Here is a 19,413-nt window from a genome sequence, read left to right on the forward strand (position 1 = left end):
CCCATTGTGGAAAAAGAGCTGACTTAATGTCGGGATCTCATTTGATAGGCAAAATCATTGCCACAGGAAGTGTTGTACACACACAGGCCATGGGCCATTGTTACTTTATATTACAGTTATATTCACCACATACGATGCATGGATATTGTTACCTAGTAGTGGAAATGGTCTAGATTCAGTGGGAAAAGTAGGGGGGTCAGGGGACAGACCTTGAGAAAAAGTTTTCTAATTTAACAACTAAATTCTGCATTTAATGGATTGAATAGAATAGTTACATTACTTATTTACTTACTTATTATAAACATATATTTTTGGCTTGTTTAACATTCCAAGAACATCAAATCAGTATTAGTGAAAACATATTTCAGGTACAATGTGTACATTTGTCATTTGACAGATATTTCGAACACAAATCTAGGTATTTACACTACCTTTATGAATCAAATCAAAATCAAATTTTATTTGTCACGTACACATGGCAAGCAGATGTTAATGCGAGTGTAGCGAAATTCTTTTGCTTCTCGTTCCGACAATGCAGTAATAACCAACGAGTAATCTAACCTAACAATTCCAAAACTACTACCTTATACACACAAGTGTAAAGGGATAAAGAATATGAAAATAAAGATATATGAAGGAGTGATGGTACAGAACGGCATAGGCAAGATGCAGTAGATGGTATTGAGTACAGTATATACATATGAGATGAGTAATGTAGGGTATGTAAACATAAAAGTGGCATAGTTTAAAGTGGCTAGTGATACATTTTTACATCAATTTCCATCAATTTCCATTATTAAAGTGAGCTGGAGTTGAGTCAGTATGTTGGCAGCAGCCACTCAATGTTAGTGGTGGCTGTTTAACAGTCTGATGGCCTTGAGATAGAAGCTGTTTTTCAGTCTCTCGGTCCCTGCTTTGATGCACCTGTACTGACCTCACCTTCTGGATGATAGCGGGGTGAACAGGCAGTGGCTTGGGTGGTTGTTGTCCTTGATGATCTTTATGGCCTTCCTGTGACATCGGGTGGTGTAGGTGTCCTGGAGGGCAGGTAGTTTGTCCCCGGTTATGCGTTATGCAGACCTCACTACCCTCTGGAGAGCCTTACGGTTGTGGGAGGAGCAGTTGCCGTACCAAGCAGTGATACAGCCCGACAAGATGCTCTCGATTGTGCATCTGTAGAAGTTTGTGAGTGGTTTTGGTGACAAGCCAAATTTCTTCAGCCTCCTGAGGTTGAAGAGGCGCTGCTGCGCCTTCTTCATGACGCTGTCTGTGTGGGTGGATCAATTCAGTTTGTCCGTGATGTGTACGCCAAGGAACTTAAAACTTACCTCCCTCTCCACTACTGTCCCATTGATGTGGATAGGGGGGTGCTCCCTCTGCTGTTTCCTGAAGTCCACAATCATCTCCTTTGTTTTGTTGACGTTGACTGTGAGGTTAATTTCCTGACACCACACTCCGAGGGCCCTCACCTCCTCCCTGTAGGCCGTCTCGTCGTTGTTGGTAATCAAGCCTACCACTGTAGTGTCATCTACAAACTTGATGATTGAGTTGGAGGCGTGCATGGCCATGCAGTGTACAGGGAGTACAGGAGAGGGCTCAGAACGCACCCTTGTGGGGCCCCAGTGTTGAGGATCAGCGGGGTGGAGATGTTGTTAACTACCCTCACCATCTGGGGGCGACACGTCAGGAAGTCCAGTACCCAGTTGCACAGGGTGGGGTCGAGACCCAGGGTATAGAGCTTGATAACGAGTTTGGAGGGTACTATGGTGTTAAATGCTGAGCTGTAGTCAATGAACAGCATTCTCACATAGGTATTCCAGTATGGTTGCGATTGCGTCGTCTGTGGACCTATTGGGGCGGTAAGCAAATTGGAGTGGGTCTAGGGTGTCAGGTAGGGTGGAGGTGATATGGTCCTTGACTAGTCTCTCTCTTTATGACCACAAAGCTGACTGAAATTAACAAGCATTTCAGTCACGGACACTTACATACAGGGTTCTGGCCATCTATCGTGAATTGGTCCAGTGTGGCATGAGCATGGAGCTAGCATGGCCAGGTCATGGCCAAGTCCCGTGGAGATCACATACTAAAAACGGATACGCACAGGACAATGTTGAGCATGAAAAACCCAGCAGCGTTGCAGTTCTTGTCACACTCAATCCGATGCGCTTGGCACCTACTACCATACCCCATTCAAAGGCATTTACATCTTTCGTCTAGCCCACTCACTCTCTGAATGGAACACATACACAATCCATGTCTCAATTGTTTCAAGGCTTAAAAACCCTTCTTTAACCTGTCTCCTCCACTTCATCTACACTGATTGAAGTAGATTTAACAAGTGACATCAATAAGGGATCAAAGCTTTCACCTGGATTCACCTGGTCAGTCTATGTCATGGACAGAGTTCATTATTTTTTGTACACTCAGTCTATATGGATAAAAGAAAATGAACTGTCTAGCCTTTCAAAAACGATATTCCAATAAGTATACACAGGCTGCTTCAGAAACAACATTTTCAGCCTTCTGAGACAAAAATTTAGCACACTAAATTCAACAAACTTCAATACTGACAGATTAACAAAAAACTCCTTCCAGCACAGTAAATGTTCTGCAACCATCTGATTGATCAAATAGCCTACTTATCTACCCATCCATCAATCAAAAACTCATTTTAATTAACTTGTCTAATAGGTGAAGACATTCTCAGGAAAAAACTTTGGAGTCGGATGGCTAGGGAGCCTGATTGTGAGATGCATTGCCCAATCCATTATGAGGAGTGAGCGCCAATGCATAATGGTCGAGCAAAGCAATTAAACTCTGAAACACTTACTTTGCAAATAAATCAGTGGCCTAGTGGGCTTTTGCATCGGACAGCATTCAAACCAAAGTTGAATTAGAAGTCCCTGGGAGACCACGTTGGTTTCTCCTAGGGAGAAATGTATGTTATTACACACAAGATGTGTAAAGAATCATTGATAGCACTTCATATTAAGTCCATAGATAATGCATTAATTAAACAGACACATAATGGGTTATAATGCAGTCAAAGTGTAGTAGGCCATAGCTGAAGTCTGTCATCATCATTACTCCTGGGAATTATTATGAAAACTCCTATGATTTTGAATAAATGTGCCATTTAGGTTGTTATGGAGGATACTGCGACACTGATAAAGGTGTTATTACCAATGTTCCCTCAAAAAAAATTCTGTTGAGTGCAAACTTAAAAAAAAACTTCCAGCACACTGAGGCTGTACACGCTTTAAGTTACAGTTTTAACAGTGACCATGTAGCCTACTGTGGCTATTTAATCATAATATCATAATCCTACCATCAAAAACAATGGAGAAAATGCATCCCATAATATTTTAACATGGAAATAGCTGTTCTATCATTCAGCCTACAGTAGCAGCCAATGTGTGGTGTTCAATGTAGGCCTACATGCCATGGGATTTTACAAAACAAAATGCATTATTATTCCCATACCATTATTACAGAATCCTACTCCGAAGCGTTCTGCCTACAGCAAAATCTCTTGCATAGTTTGTTTTGTTTCAGTATGCTACATTGAAAGTGGCTAATATTTGGTTGATTTAACCACAATTGCCACAGTAAAGGGAAACATTGATAGTGTTAACTAACATGGAAAACTCTAGAAAGATAAGTGATGTGTCATGGCTGATGAAAGGAGAGGACCAAGGTGCAGCGTGGGACGCGTTCATGATATTTTATTAAATCAGAACACTTGAACAAAAATAACAAAGAGGAAAACAAACCGTTCTGTAAGGAAACTAACCTATACAGAAAACAACTACCCACAAAAACCCTGTGGGAAAAAGCTACCGAAGTATGGTTCCCAGTCAGAGACAGACAGATAGATAGACAGCAGTCCCTGATTGAGAACCATACCCGGCCAAAACAAAGAAATACAAAAACATAGAAAAAGGAACATAGAATGCCCACCCAAATCACACCCTGACCAAACCAAAATAGAGACATAAAAAGCTCTAAGGTCAGGGTGTGACATGATGTTCAATCTCGTGCTTCTCTTCATGGGCTGATATTTTTACTGCACTCCGTGTAGCAGTTCCGCGGGAGCTACCCGGCAGTCTCCGTTAACGTGCGCCCGCTCGCATGCACAGTTCAGAGGGAACATTAGTTAAAACTTGTCTACTGCATGCATATTGTATACCTCCTGTTGCTGTTTTCGATAATGAGCTGAGCAACATTCATAATAAGGGCTGTCAAATAATAAAAACATGTAATCGAGTTAATCGCAGGATTTGCAGTGAATAATCACGATTAATCGCAAATGCAGAATTTGCTTAAATTTAACTGTAATTTAAGATATATATTTTTAAAGTATTATAAGAATATTGAAATCTTGATTTTGTCCAAAATAACAGACATCATTGTTATTTTTAGCTGTATAGACGATGCATTTTGGATGTGTAATTTTGAATGCTTTCAGTGAATGCAATTATTCACGGTACCACAAAATGTGTTCACTAAAATGACAAAACGTTAACTTGAGTTAATTGATTAACTCTGACAGCCCTAATAATAATAATTGTTATGATATATTGTAATATGATTTTAAAACACTTTATGGGATCTTTTATTTGGGGCAATCTGGGATTGACACATTCATTTTTGGACATTAAATTAATTATATATACCCATCGATTCATTATTGAATAACATATCTTAGAAATGCTTCGTTCAACTGTCGTACCCCATCAGAACCCAATATGTAAACTTTTTTAACTCCAATGTTTGTAAAAAATTGTAAATGTGAACAAACAATGTATAGTCTCAATTAAGGTTTAAAACTCCTTACTCCTTGCATCCATAGTTCTGTCTATAAATGGTGGTTACATTTGTCCAGCCCCACCGCTCAGCTTTTTTTGGTGGGGTGCCTACTTTGTTATTGTTTGAACTGCATATTGCCAATCTGTGATTGGTACATACGTTTTGGGGTTTCTAAATGAATGATAATGTAGCAAACGGTAGGGAAGGGAAGTGAACCTGGGTGCTGGCGTGAAATGCAAACACCCTGCGCATCACGCAAATAGAGTTTGCCCACTTGGTGGGAATTGTACGTGGCTCATATAGCAAGGATCGCTACTCTTCCCAATCAAGGATTACTACTCTTCCTACTCTTCCCAATCCGAACGGGAAGGCATGTCCCCGTGTTATGACGTACCGCAATCCCACTTCTTGGACACAATCCCTCTTCTGACACCAGTGTAGCAAACAACAGGGCAGGGAAGTGAATCCGGGTATCTGGCGTGAAAGGCCAACACCCTACACATCGCGCCAATAGGGTTAACACACTTGGTGGGAATTGTAACGTGGCTCATATAGCGAGGATCGCTACAATACCCATTGATTCTTATATAATGTAACGGATCTCCTCCTCTTCGTCTAAGGAGGAGTAAGGATTGGACCAAAACGCTGCGTGGTAAGTGTCCATATTGATTTATTCAAAAATACAACTGAACACTGGAACAAAATAATAAACGTGAACGATACAAAACCAAAACAGTACCGTGTGGCCCAAACATTCACACGGAAACAAACACCCACAAAACCCAGGTGGAAAAAGGCTACCCAAGTTTGATTCTCAATCAGAGACAACTAATGACACCTGCCTCTGATTGAGAACCATACTAGGCCGAACACAAACCCCAACATAGAAAACAAACATAGACTGCCCACCCCAACTCACGCCCTGACCATACTAAAACAAAAAATAAAATAACAGAACTATGGTCAGAATGTGACAGTACCCACCCCCAAAGGTGCAGACTCCGATCGCAAAACCTGAACCTATAGGGGAGGGTCTGGGTGGGCGTCTGTCCGCGGTGGCGGCTCTGGAGCGGGACGTGGACCCCACTTCACCATTGTTTTTGTTCGCCGCCTCAACCGCCCCCGTGACCTCTTATGAGCGGCGACCCTCGCCGCAGACCTCGGACTGGGGACCCTCGCCACGGGTCCCGAATGGAAGGGAGATTCTGGCAACGCCGCAAAGGCAGGAGACTCCAGCAGCTCCGGAGTGAATGGCGATTCTGGAATCGCCTGGCTGACTGATGGCTCTGGCAGCTCCTGGCTGTCTGACGGCTCTGGCAGCTCCTGGCTGACTGACAGCTCTGGCGGCTCCTGGCCGGCTGACGGCTCTGGCGGCTCCTGGCTGACGGCTCTGGCGGCTCCTGGCTGACGGCTCTGGCGGCTCCTTGCTGACTGGCGGCTCTGGCGGCTCAGGACAGACTGGCGGCTCTGGCGGCTCAGGACAGACTGGCAGCTCTGGTGGCTCAGGATAGACTGGAGGCTCTGGCGGCTCAGGACAGACGGGAGACTCTGGCAGCTCAGGACAGACGGGAGACTCTGGCAGCGCTGGAGAGGAGGAAGGCTCTGACAGCGCTGGAGAGGAGGAAGGCTCTGACAGCGCTGGACAGGCGGGTGCACCTGTAGGGAGAAGATGGAGAGACAGCCTGGTGCGGGGGGCTGCGACTGGAAGGCTGGTGCGTGGAGGTGGCACCAGATAGACCGGACCGTGCTTTCGCACTGGAGCTCTTGAGCACCGAGCCTGCCCAACCTTATCTGGTTGAATGCTCCCCGTAGCAAGGCCAGTGCGGCGAGGTGGAATAGGCCGCACTGGGCTGTGCTGGCAAACCAGGGACACCATGCGTAAGGCTGGTGCCATGTACGCCGGCCCGAGGAGACGCACTGGAGACCAGATGCGTAGAGCCGGCTTCATGGCTCGATGCCCACTCTAGCCCGGGCCGATACGAGGAGCTGGAATGTACTGCACCGGGCTATGCACACTCCGGGGACACTGTGCGCCCCACCGCATAACACCTTGCCTGCCCGGTCCCTCTCGCTCTCCGGTAAGCACAGGGAGTTGGCTTAGGTCTCTTACCTGACCTAGCCACACTCCCCGTGTGCTCCCCCCAATAAATTTTTGGGGCTGCCTCTTGGGCTTCCAGCCGCACTGCCGTGCTGCCTCCTCATACCAGCGCCTCTCCGCTTTCGCTGCCTCCAGCTCCGCTTTAGGGCGGCGATATTCCCCTGCTTGTGCCCAGGGTCCCTTGCCGACCAAAATTTCCTCCCAAGTCCAGGAGTCTGATGTTTTCGGTCGCTGCTGCTGCTGCCCGTTACTACGCTGCTTGTTCCTCTTGTGGTGGGTGTTTCTGTAACGGATCTCATCCTCTTCATCTGAGGAGGAGTAAGAATCGGACCAAAACGCAGCTTGTTAAGTGTCCATATTGATTTATTCAAAAATACAACTGAACACTGGAACAAAATAACAAATGTGAAATATACAAAACCGAAACAGTACTGTGTGGCCCAAACACTCACACGGAAACAAACACCCACAAAACCTAGGTGGAAAAAGGCTACCTAAGTATGATTCTCAATCAGAGACAACTAACGACACCTGCCTCTGATTGAGAACCATACTAGGCTGAATACAAACCCCAACATAGAAAAACAAACATAGACTGCCCACCCCAACGCACGCCCTGTCCATACTAAAACAAAGAATAAAATAACAGAACTATGGTCAGAACATGACATATAACTATAACAACTGTTGTATTCCATCAGAACTCCCAAAATAAGCTTGTTGTACTCCATTGTTTGTAAACCATGTACTGCTAAACAAACACTGTATAACCTAAAATCATGAGCCAGGATTAAATACAAAATAAAAAAGCTTGTGTTCCAGCATTGTGGATGTTGCATATGCACAGATGAGGATCTGTGAAACCCACTCAACCTGAAGTATCCCCACTTGAACTGCCGAATAGCTAGCTTTTTGGTGACGCGACTAGTAAGACTTTTCAGGAAGGCAGTCTTGTGTTCGAGCTTCGGTATGAGCTAAATCAGGGGGGAGCAGTACTCACTAAACAAGCAGCATGACGTCCTTTACACATTCACGGTAAATGCGGATAAATTGGGAATTACCTTTAAAAATAGCATTGTCTGCTGTGCAGAGCACTGGCCAACAGATAGAATCCCGGCCAATGTTAAAACTATTTTGATTTCATGTCCTTGCATCCATAGTTCTGTCTATTTGAGAGTCCTTACATTATTCCAGCCCCATTCCTCAGCTGTTTACAAAAAAACTGACAACTTTGTTGTTGTTTGAACTGCAGATTGCACCTTTGAGTAAAGTAGTGTCACCATGTTGAGAAGTTATACAATTCTTTGAAAACTGCACCTTTATGTCATTTTTTTTTCATTGGCCAGATTATCAAATGTAGGCATGACATGCCAGCAATAAATGCTGCCCCCACACATCCAAGTCCAACTGATCAAATTATGAAAGACAAGCATTATAATTTTGAAATCCTTAAAGTGAGTGAGGAAGAAGTATTGTCTATCAACAATGACAAGCCACTGGGGTCTGACAAAATTACTGAGGATATTAGCGGACGATATTGCCACTCCTATTAGTCATATATTCAATCTAAGCCAACTAGAAAGTGTGTGCCCTCAGGCCTGGAGGGAAGCTAAAGTAATTTAGTAAATAGTAAAGCCCCCTTTGCTGGCTCAAATAGCCGACCAATCAGCCTGTTACCAACCCTTAGTAAACTTTTGGAAAAAACTGTGTTTGACCAGATACAGTGCTAACAGACGTTCAGCATGCCTATAGTGAAGGACATTCAACAAGCACGACACTTACAAAAATGACTGATGATTGGCTGAGAGAAAGGTATGATAAAAAGACTGTGGGTGCTGTTTTGTTACACTTCAGTGCGGCTTTTGACATTATCGATCATAGTTTGCTGCTGGAAAAATGTATGTGTTATGGCTTTACACCACCTGCTATATTGTGGACAAAGAGTTAACTGTCTAACAGAACACAGAGGGTATTCTTTAATGGAATCCTCTCCAACATAATCCAGGTAGAATCAGAAATTCCCCAGGGCAGCTGCCTAGACCCCTTACTTTTTTCAATGTTTACTAATGACATGCCACTGGCCTTGAGTAAAGCCAGTGTGTCTGTGTAAGCGCATGACTCAACACTATACACATCAGCTACTACAGTGAGTGAAATCACTGCAACACTTAACAAAGAGCTACATTTAGATTCAGAATGGGTGGCTAGGAATAAATGAAGGGTGTCCAAAATATTTCACAAACTAAAAGCATTGTATTTAAAAAAATAAATAATAATAATAATAATTTCACCTTTATTTAACCAGGTAGGCAAGTTCTCATTTACAATTGCGACCTGGCCAAGATAAAGCAAAGCAGTTCGACAACACAGAGTTACTCATGGAGTAAAACAAACATACAGTCAATAATACAGTAGAAAATAAGTCTATATACAATGTGAGCAAATGAGGTGAGATAAGGGCGGTAAAGACCATGGTGGCGAAGTAAATACAATATAGCAAGTAAAACACTGGAATGGTAGATTTGCAGTGGAAGAAGGTGCAAAGTAGAGAGAAATAATGGGGTGCAAAGGAGCAAAATGAATAAATAAATACATTCAGTAGGGAAAGAGGTAAGTGTTTGGGCTAAATTATAGATGGGCTATGTACAGGTGCAGTAATCTGTGAGCTGACAGCTGGTGCTTAAAGCTAGTGAGGGAGATAAGTGTTTCCAGTTTCAGAGATTTTTGTAGTTCGTTCCAGTCATTGGCAGCAGAGAACTGGAAGGAAAGACGGCCAAAGGAAGAATTGGTTTTGGGGTTGACCAGAGAGATATATCTGCTGGAGCGTGTGCTACAGGTGGGTGCTGCTATGGTGACCAGCGAACTGAGATAAGGGGGGACTTCACCTAGCAGGGTCTTGTAGATTTACCTGTAGCCAGTGGGTTTGGCGAAGACTATGAAGCGAGGGCCAGCCAACGAGAGCGTACAGGTTGCAGTGGTGGGTAGTATATGGGGCTTTGCTGACAAAATGGATGGCACTGTGATAGACTGCATCCCATTTATCGAGTAGGGTATTGGAGGCTATTTTGTAAATGACATCGCTGAAGTCGAGGACTGGTAGGATGGTCAGTTTTACAAGGGTATGTTTGGCAGCATGAGTGAAGGATGCTTTGTTGCGAAATAGGAAGACAATTCTAGATTTAACTTTGGATTGGAGATGTTTGATGTGAGTCTGGAAGGAGAGTTTACAGTCTAACCAGACACCTAGGTATTTGTAGATGTCCACATATTCTAAGTCAGAACCGTCCAGAGTAGTGATGTTGGACGGGCGAGCAGGTGCAGGCAGTGATCAGTTGAAGAGCATGCATTTGGTTTTACTTGTATTTAAGAGCAATTGGAGGCCACGGAAGGAGAGTTGTATGGCATTGAAGCTCGTCTGGAGGGCTGTTAACACAGTGTCCGAAGAAGGGCCAGAAGTATACAGAATGGTGTCATCTGCGTAGAGGTAGATCAGAGACTCACCCGCAGCAAGAGCGACATCATTGATGTATACAGAGAAGAGAGTCGGTCCAACAATTGTTCCCTGTGGCACCCCCATAGAGACTGCCAGAGGCCCGGACAACAGGCCCTCCGATTTGACACACTGAACTCTATCTGAGAAGTAGTTGGTGAATCAGGCGAGGCAATAATTTGAGAAACCAAGGCTATCGAGTCTGCTGATGAGGATGTGGTGATTGACAGAGTCGAAAACCTTGGCCAGGTCAATCAGGTCAACGGCTGCACAGTATTGTTTCTTATCGATGGCGGTTAAGATATCGTTTAGGACCTTGAGCGTGGCTGAGGTGCACCCATGACCAGCTCTGAAACCAGATTGCATAGCGGAGAAGGTATTGTGGGATTCAAAATGGTCGGTAATCTGTTTGTTGACTTGGCTTTCGAAGGCCTTAGAAAGGCAGGGTAGGATAGATATAGGTCTGTAGCAGTTTGGGTCAAGAGTGTCACCCCCTTTGAAGAGGGGGATGACCGCAGCTGCTTTCCAATCTTTGGGAATCTCAGACGACACGAAAGAGAGGTTGAACAGGCTAGTAATAGGGGTTGCAACAATTTCGGCAGATCATATAAGAAAGAAAGGGTCCAGATTGTCTAGACCGGCTGATTTGAAGGGGTCCAGATTTTGCTGCTCTTTCAGAACATCAGCTGACTGGATTTGTGAGAAGGAGAAATGGGGAAGGCTTGGGCGAGTTGCTGTGGGTGGTGTAGTGCTGTTGACCGGGGCAGGAGTAGCCAGGTGGAAAGCATGGCCAGCCGTATAATTGTTTTTCAATTATAGTGGATTTATCGGTGGTGACAGTGTTTCCTATCCTCAGTGCAGTGGCAGCTGGGAGGATGTGTTCTTATTCTCCATGAACTTTACAGTGTCCCAGAACCTTTTGAGTTTGTTTTGCAGGAAGCAAATTTCAGCTTGAATAAGCTAGCCTTGGCTTTTCTAATTGCCTGTGTATATTGGTTTCTAGCTTCCCTGAAAAGTTGCATATCACGGGGGCTGTTCGATGCTAATGCAGAACGCCATAGGATGTTTTTGTGTTGGTTATTAAGGGCAGTCAGGTCTGGAGAGAACCAAGGGATATATATGTTCCTGGTTCTACATTTCTTGAATGGGGCATGCTTATTTAAGATTGTGATGAAGGCATTTAAAAAAATAACCAAGCATCCTCTACTGACGGGATGAGATCAATATCCTTCCAGGATACCCCGTCCAGGTCGATTAGAAAGGCCTGCTCGCTGAAGTGTTTCAGGGAACGTTTGACAGTGATGAGTGGAGGTCGTTTGACCGCTGACCCATCACTGATGCAGGCAATGAGGCAGTGATCGCTGAGATTTTGGTTGAAAACAACAGAGGTGTATTTGGAGGGCAGGTTTGTATTTATAATATAATGATTTGTATATAATCATTGTAATACAATATATATAATATAATGATTATAATGATTTGTATTTGGGACAAATCATTCACTAAACCCTAAATCTCAACTACATTTTGTCATAAATAATGTGGAAATTGAGCAAGTTGAGGTGACTGAACTGCTTGGACTAACCCTGGATTGTAATCTATCATGGTGAAAACATGTTGATACAACAGTAGCTAAGATGGGAGAAGTCGGTCCATAATAAAAGTGCTGCTCTGCCTTTTTAACAATACAATCAACAAGGCAGATACAACAGGCTTTAGTTTTGTCGCACCTGGACTACTGTTTAGTCGTGTGGTCAGGTGGCACAAAGAGGGACCTCGGAAAATGACAATTGGCTCTGAACAGGGCAGCACGACTGGCACTTAAATGGACACGGAGAACTAACATTAATAATATGCATATTAAATTTCTCATGGCTCAAAGTGGAGGAGAGATGGACTTCACCACTACTTGTTTTTGTAAGAAGTGTTGACATGCTGAATGCACCGAGGTTTCTATTTAAACTACTAGCACACAGCGTGGACACACATGCATACCCCACAAGCCATGCCACCAAAGGTCTCTTCACAATCCCAAATCAAGAACAGACTATAGAAGGCACAGAGTACTACATAGAGACATGGAACTCTATTCCACATCAGGTAACTGATGCAAGCAGTAAAATCATATATATTTTTTAAACTGATAAAATGATCCTTATTGAACAGCGGGGACTGTAAAATAGACACACATAGACACAGACACGCACTCATGATAAGACACGCATATAGTAAATATGTGATACTGAAGTAGTGGCATGAGGGAACACACTAAATGTATTGGGTATATAGTTATGAAATGTAATGTCATGTAATATTTTAAATTGTATATTTATTTTTTATTTTTTTTATTTTACCTTTATTTAACCAGGCAAGTCAGTTAAGAACAAATTCTTATTATCAATGACGGCCTAGGAACAGTGGGTCAACTGCCTGTTCAGGGGCAGAATGACAGATTTTGTACCTTGTCAGCTCGGGGATTTGAACTTGCAACCTGGTCCAACGCTCTAACCACTAGGCTACACTGCCGCCCCATATAACTGCCTTAATGTTGCTTGACCCCAGGAATAGTAGCTGCTGCCTTGGCAGTAGCTAATGGGGATCATTAATTAATAAATACAAATAAAAAAAATTAAATGTGCTTCCTGTAGTGGAATATTCCGTGATCGTATCTATTTTTGCATTTAAGCCTCTGTTTTGGATTTTTCGTCAGACTCAATCTCTCCTAGTATCAGGAGTATGGGCCTGGAACAATCATGTCACCATTTTGACCTGATCAAATGAAGTCCAATACTCTCGTTAGTCATACTGTTGAATTATAGTTTGGTAAAACCTCCTACGAGTACCCTGTTTATAATGTATTGTCATAATTGTCATTAATTGTCATAATGCCTTATGCTACATATAATGTAATGCAATAACATAACTGTAATGTTATAGCTGCTCGTATACATGTACAATCATTATTATCATTATACAGTAGATGATGAACAATCTTTTGATCTATTTGTTAATTTTCTTACTTTTAACTACATTTTTGGGAAGGGCTCGTAAGCATTATTACGGTAAAGTTTACACTTGTTGTATTCAGCACATATGACAAATACAATTTGATTTGATATAGAATTGAGCTTCATAGAACATTTTACTGAAGTGTTCTTTAAATTGCATTCTCTTTATGAAAGGTTTTTTTTGTTAATGTGAAAAGAGTTGTGTATTTAGTAGGCTATGCATGAACAAAAATAAAATAACAAGCCACTATGGAAGTGCACAATATGTTGTTTGGAATAGTAGACAAGAGTTTAAGGCTTTGAGGGGAGAAAGCAAGCCGTCCATCTCAATTTGTAGGTCTGAGCTTCTTACACCGTGGGTGGGTCAATTGGTGTGAATTGTCCATGAACGCATCTGTCTTTCAATGGTAAGTGGATATTGATAACAAGAATGCAGACAAGTTACTGTCTGTCTCTGTGCCCATTTTGGGTTAATTGCAGGTGGGAAGGGAGGGTAATCAATTAGGTCAGTGAATCGTGATATATTATCTACCACGAGGGCATTAGTGTCACACATACCTTGTCATGCTGTGCAGAGATTGCTGTCTTTATCTAACACGGCTTGTTTGGAGTGTCTGCTAATGCTAAATCCTGCTGGGGGGTTTGATGTAAGAGGAACTGAAAGTAAACATGAGAAGCAGGTTTGTAAAGATGGATGTAACGTCTACTGAGGGCTGAGCAACAGACAAATCCTACAACGCCAAATCCCACACACTGTTTGACCTTGAAGTCATGACTGCAGTGCATTCCTTTATGGATCTCATGTTCCAAAATGCCCTGATGTTTCAACCTAGTTTCAGATTAATAATATCCAGATTACCCAATGTGGTAGGCTATACCACATCAATTGATGTAATTTCAAAACACTTCAACTCATTGATGACTCACAAATTCAAAACCATATGTGCCCATATCCACAAAGTGTTGATTTAGGATCAAGTCCCTGCCTTATTCATTATAATAAAAGGAAAAACAGATCATAGCTCTTACTCTGCGTTGTGAATAAGGCTCTGCTTTAGCTCCATTGGTGACTACCCTTAATTGCCTATACAAAAAAGATTGCAGTTTGAAACTGCAGTAAAAGTGCAGTAACTGCAGTCGATTGGGATATTTTGGAAGCATTAATTGCAGAATAACTACTGCACTCTAACTGCAGTTACACTGCAAAATTACTGCAGTAAAAATAGTTAAATTTGGACGCAGTATTTGCAGCGTACTGCAGTTATACTGCACTAACTGCAGTAGTACTGCACTCTGACTGCAATTTTTTTTCGTAAGGGTGACCTTCATATGAAGGATCACGTGCAGACCACTAAGTAACATCATTGCACGTTATTTCAAACAAATCCATCCATGTCAGCCCTATCTGTGTAGTTGAAATTGTGCCATTGCTGTAACCACGGCAACTCCATCCAAGTCTAGTATTTCCGTGGTATATGGTATCATTTGACGGTTTACACTGTACGTAGTCTACCAGACAACCAGGGAAATGGTTTGTCCGTCTGATATTGTAGGCTATAGCCTCCGTATTCACGTGGTTAGACCGACCCTACATTGGGTTACAGTCTCTTCTCTTACATTAGCAAGGTACTTTCGGATTTCTCTGTGATATGGGAGGGATGATGCTGAGGTGAGCGCAGCTTGCAACCAGTTTGTCAGAGCTCCGCATCAATCGTCGGATAGGATAGTAACATCACATTTGCTCAATGAGAGCATAAGGACACGAGAGAGGATACTGAATTTCGACCTGGTGCGATAACGTGCCGTTCTATGTACCTCTATATAAGGTAAGACATTCATAATGACTCACACATTTGTCAATGTTAAGCGTTTACGCATACATTTTACACAGATGATGTTAACGAACAGCCTAATAATTACGCAGCTTTGGAGCACTATTGTTAACCGGCAGGGCGATTTTATTGAAGGACAGAGGCGCACGTTACAACAGCTGTTTGCTGGTCCTAGTATAAATGAAGAGATAAAATGCTGATATTTCATTGCACGATGCAGGCTATAGGCGTACGCAAGACAAGGCCAGTATGTTTGCGTTTAGGCTATTTAATTTAAACGCAAATAGCATAACGTTACTGACTGACTTAAACGTACATTTCCAGCAATGTTTGTTATTTATTTGTAAAAATAAAGATTCTGTCGCAAGTAGTCTGTTGGTTAACCATGTTTGCGTCACGAAAAAAAATCGACGCAACAAAAAATGTAACATTCTGACAATAATTTATCTAGAAAATGATCGTCTCAACGCGCATATTATCCATGATGCTCTGCAGCACAAATATGGAGGTACTAATGGTACAACCCTAGTACAAAACAAACAAGTCTAAGCATCTAGGTGCCAGCCTCTTTCTCACATGGTAATGCGGTCAACCTGACTCTCAACAACCTCCGTGGACTGTGGCGTTGACACAGGTGTAGGCATGTGAGTAGCCTGTGTCGCAGTCTTGTTGTGTACTTTTGTGGGTGTGGCTGAGTAAGTGTCCTAAGAATGTGACTGTGATCTCCTAGGTGAGGACTGCTGAGTCAGGGTGTCACTTAATAACAGTTCTGGACTACTCATGACTGGTGGTTCTGCCGATGTTGCTTTACTCAACAGTAACTGATATGTGTGCCTTTGACAGATGATGTCCTCTGCAGTCTGGACAGTGTAGGACACAGGACCAGTCTGAGCAATGACCAAAGCAGGAACCCACTTTGGTTCTTTGAGGCAGTTCCTAGCTAAGACAGTTTCTCCAGCTCTGTCCTTTGCTCTCAGTTCACAACGTTTGACTTGACTCTACAGTCTCCTTTTCGTTCTGAGGTTGGAGTAGGTCGAAGCTTGTGCGTAGCTCTCGCTTCATGAGTCGCGATACAGGTGAAGCCTTGGTGGTTGCGTGAGGTGTGTTCCTGTAGGATAGCAGGAAGCTGTTCAAGCATTGGTGCAGTCTTCTTTGACCATGAGACGCTTTCAAGGCATGTTTCATCGTCTGTACGAACCTTTGTGCCAGCGGACCTGTTGTTTTGTATGCCATTCACATGTAGGAACATGGCCATTTCTTGGGACACTAGCTGCATTCTGTTGTTGCTAATGAGTGGTGATCCGAACCGACTACACACTTCCCCAAGCTTCTTGATGTTATTCTCAGCAGTAGTAGACCTCATGATGGCAACCTTTTGCCATGAGGTTGCACGACCATGAGAAACATTCTGTCTTCGAATGGAACTGTGAAGTCGGTGTATGCGTTGCCATGCCTCCCCCGGCCAACCCCACGCATAAAAAGGTGCAAGTTGAGGTATGTTGTGACCCTTCTGACATGAGGAACATGTTTTTGTTTCTCCTCAATGCTTCCATCCAGACTTACTATTAGGCAGGAGGGGCAATTGCTTTAGGCCTCACATCATCAATTGCTTTAGGCCTCGTGAGCTGGGCATAGTTAAAAAAATAATAATATAGTGGTAATCTTTTTTTTATGAGGCCCCCCCTGCTCCACTCGAGGGGGGTTTTGCCTGGCCACTGTGCCCAGGTTAATGAGGCCCCCCAAAAAGTTTATGAATCCATTCAGCCAAATTCATAATAGATCAATCATTTATTTCCATGCATATACATATATTTCATATCAATATTAATATAATCCAAGTTTTAATAGTCAGGCTTGGGTTGGTTACTTTCTAAATGTAATCCGTTAGAGTTACTAGTTACCTGTCCAAAATTGTAATTACCAACATAACTTTTAGATTACCCAAACTCAGTAACGTAATATGATTACTTTCCCCTTAAGAGGTGCAGGTTAGTAGCTGGCACAGCCACAAAGTCATAAAATCTGCTTTTAAACCTAACCTTAACCCGAACCTTAACCATACTGCTAACTCTAAACAGATGGCCCATCTAACCGAAATCGCTCAGATCCAATTCCAATTAATTAAATACCCTTGATCTTCAAGAATAGGACTTGGAAATATAGATTAGCCAACCTGTTTTATCTGAGCATAACCCCAAAACTGAGGACTAATTAGCCGACTCTGTTGTTTATGATTTTGTTGTCTCGGAGGACTGATTAGGTTCATTGCTTCGAGTGGGGAAAAAAAATACTGCTCTTGGCATGGCATGCTTAGAGCACTACCGAAAAGTGCTAATTGCATGTGAAAAATGTAATTCCACATGTTGCATTTGCTATAGGCCTGTTGTTTACATTTTTGTTTGTGACACTTTGATATCTCAATAATCTGCAGCTGTTTAAGTCTATCAAAGTGCGAGTTGGAGTTTGAGCATCTGTCCGTTAATAAGCACAAATTAGATTATGCAAGAAAATCATACAGTATGGAGCGCAATACTATGAGGGAGAAGGGAGGAACTCAGAATGGAGGAACTCAGACTCTTATTCCATAGGCTGGGAGCTGCTGCTAGAGCTAATTTTTCACTGGCTGTCCACTGGGGGGCGTAATCATTATTCTGATTCTGTTGCAAAACATTTCTTAAACTGAACGAAACGGGAAGGGACCTACCTGAATTTGTCCAATAGAAACTCTCCCTTTTGCTCTGTTAGCTTCCGTTTGGTTCATAAACAGTAAAAGTTTTCCCGTCATGAATTACAACCCTGGTAGCAAAAACAATGATTGACAAGCAGTTTTAACTTCTTCAATTCAACCATTATTGGGTTAACAAATTAACATCCATCCACAACATCCACAATCTGTAAGGTGCAAATAGTTAAATGAGAGAGCAGGAGTGTGATTTACGTCAATGTGGCCTAGTTATCAATAATAAGTGATACCCATATCGCCTGTAGGCTACACCACTGCTGTCGTCCTTACCTCCAAGCATTTATTCCAGTTGGATAATCTTTGGATGCTAACAGCAGTTGCACAATTGGAACACCTTCCGAAAGTATTCACACCCCTTGACTTTTTTCACATTTTGTTCTGTTCCAGCTTGAAAAAAAAATCTATTAAATTGAGTTGTTTTGTCACGGGCCTACACACAATACCCCATAATGGCAAAGTGGAATTGTGCTTTTTGAAATGTTTACAAATTAATTAAAAATGAAAAGCTGTAATGCCTTGAGTCAACCACTTTGTTATGGCAAGCCTAAATAAGTTCAGGAGTACAAATTTGTGTAACAAGTCACATAATATGTTTCATGGACTCTCACTCTGTGTGCAATAATAGTGTTTAACATGATTTTAGAATGACTACCTCATCTCTGTACCCCACACATACAATTATCTGTAAGGTCCCTCAGTCAAGCAGTGAATTTCAAACACAGATTCAACCACAAAGACCAGGAAGGGTTTCCAATGCCTAGCAAAGAAAGGCACCTATTGGTACTGTAGATGAGTAAAAATAAAAAATAAAAAAAGCTTAGTGGTGGCTATATCATGTTATGGGTATGCTTGTAATCGTTAAGGACTGGAGATTTTTTCCAGGAGAAAAAAAGTATTGAATGGTGCTAAGCACAGGCAAAATATCCCGAGAAAAACCTGGTTTAGCCTGCTTTCCACCAGACACTGGGAGAGGAATTCACCTTTCAGCAGGACAATAACCAAAACCACACTGGAGTTGCTTACCGTGAAGACCGTGAATGTTCCTGAGGGTCCGAGTTACAGTTTTGTTTGATTGGAAATGGTTGTCTAGCAATGATCAACAACCAATTTGACAGAGCTTGAAGAATTTTGAAAAGAATAATGGGAAAATGTTGCACAATTCAGCTGTGGAAAGCTTAGAGACTTACCCAGAAAGACTCACAGCTGTAATCGCTGCGAAAGGTGCTTCTATAAACTATTGACTCAGGAGTGTGAAAACTTTTGTAAATTAGATATTTCTGTAATGTTCAAGAAATGTGTTGAAATTTCTAATAACATGTTTTCAATTTGTCATTCTAGGGTAGTGTGTATAGATGGTTGAGAAAAAACACATTTTTAATCCATTTTGAATTCAGGCTATAACACAACGAAATGTGGAAGAGGGTATGAATACT

General features: G+C 42.4%; 1 protein-coding gene across 4 annotated transcripts in view; it reads left to right on the forward strand.

The window, feature by feature from the left end:
• Positions 1 to 14,942: 14,942 nt before the first annotated feature.
• Positions 14,943 to 19,413, forward strand: part of LOC135516076 (sodium/potassium/calcium exchanger 2-like) — a 181,240-nt gene continuing 176,769 nt past the window's right edge. For all 4 annotated transcript variants that reach the window (XM_064940083.1, XM_064940084.1, XM_064940087.1 and 1 more), the window contains exon 1: positions 14,943 to 15,231. The gene's annotated coding sequence lies outside the window, so the exon portion shown is untranslated. The remainder of the gene's footprint in view (positions 15,232 to 19,413) is intronic.

This window comes from Oncorhynchus masou, chromosome 27 (genome assembly GCF_036934945.1).
Source record: "Oncorhynchus masou masou isolate Uvic2021 chromosome 27, UVic_Omas_1.1, whole genome shotgun sequence".
Classification (NCBI taxonomy): Eukaryota; Metazoa; Chordata; class Actinopteri; order Salmoniformes; family Salmonidae; genus Oncorhynchus; species Oncorhynchus masou.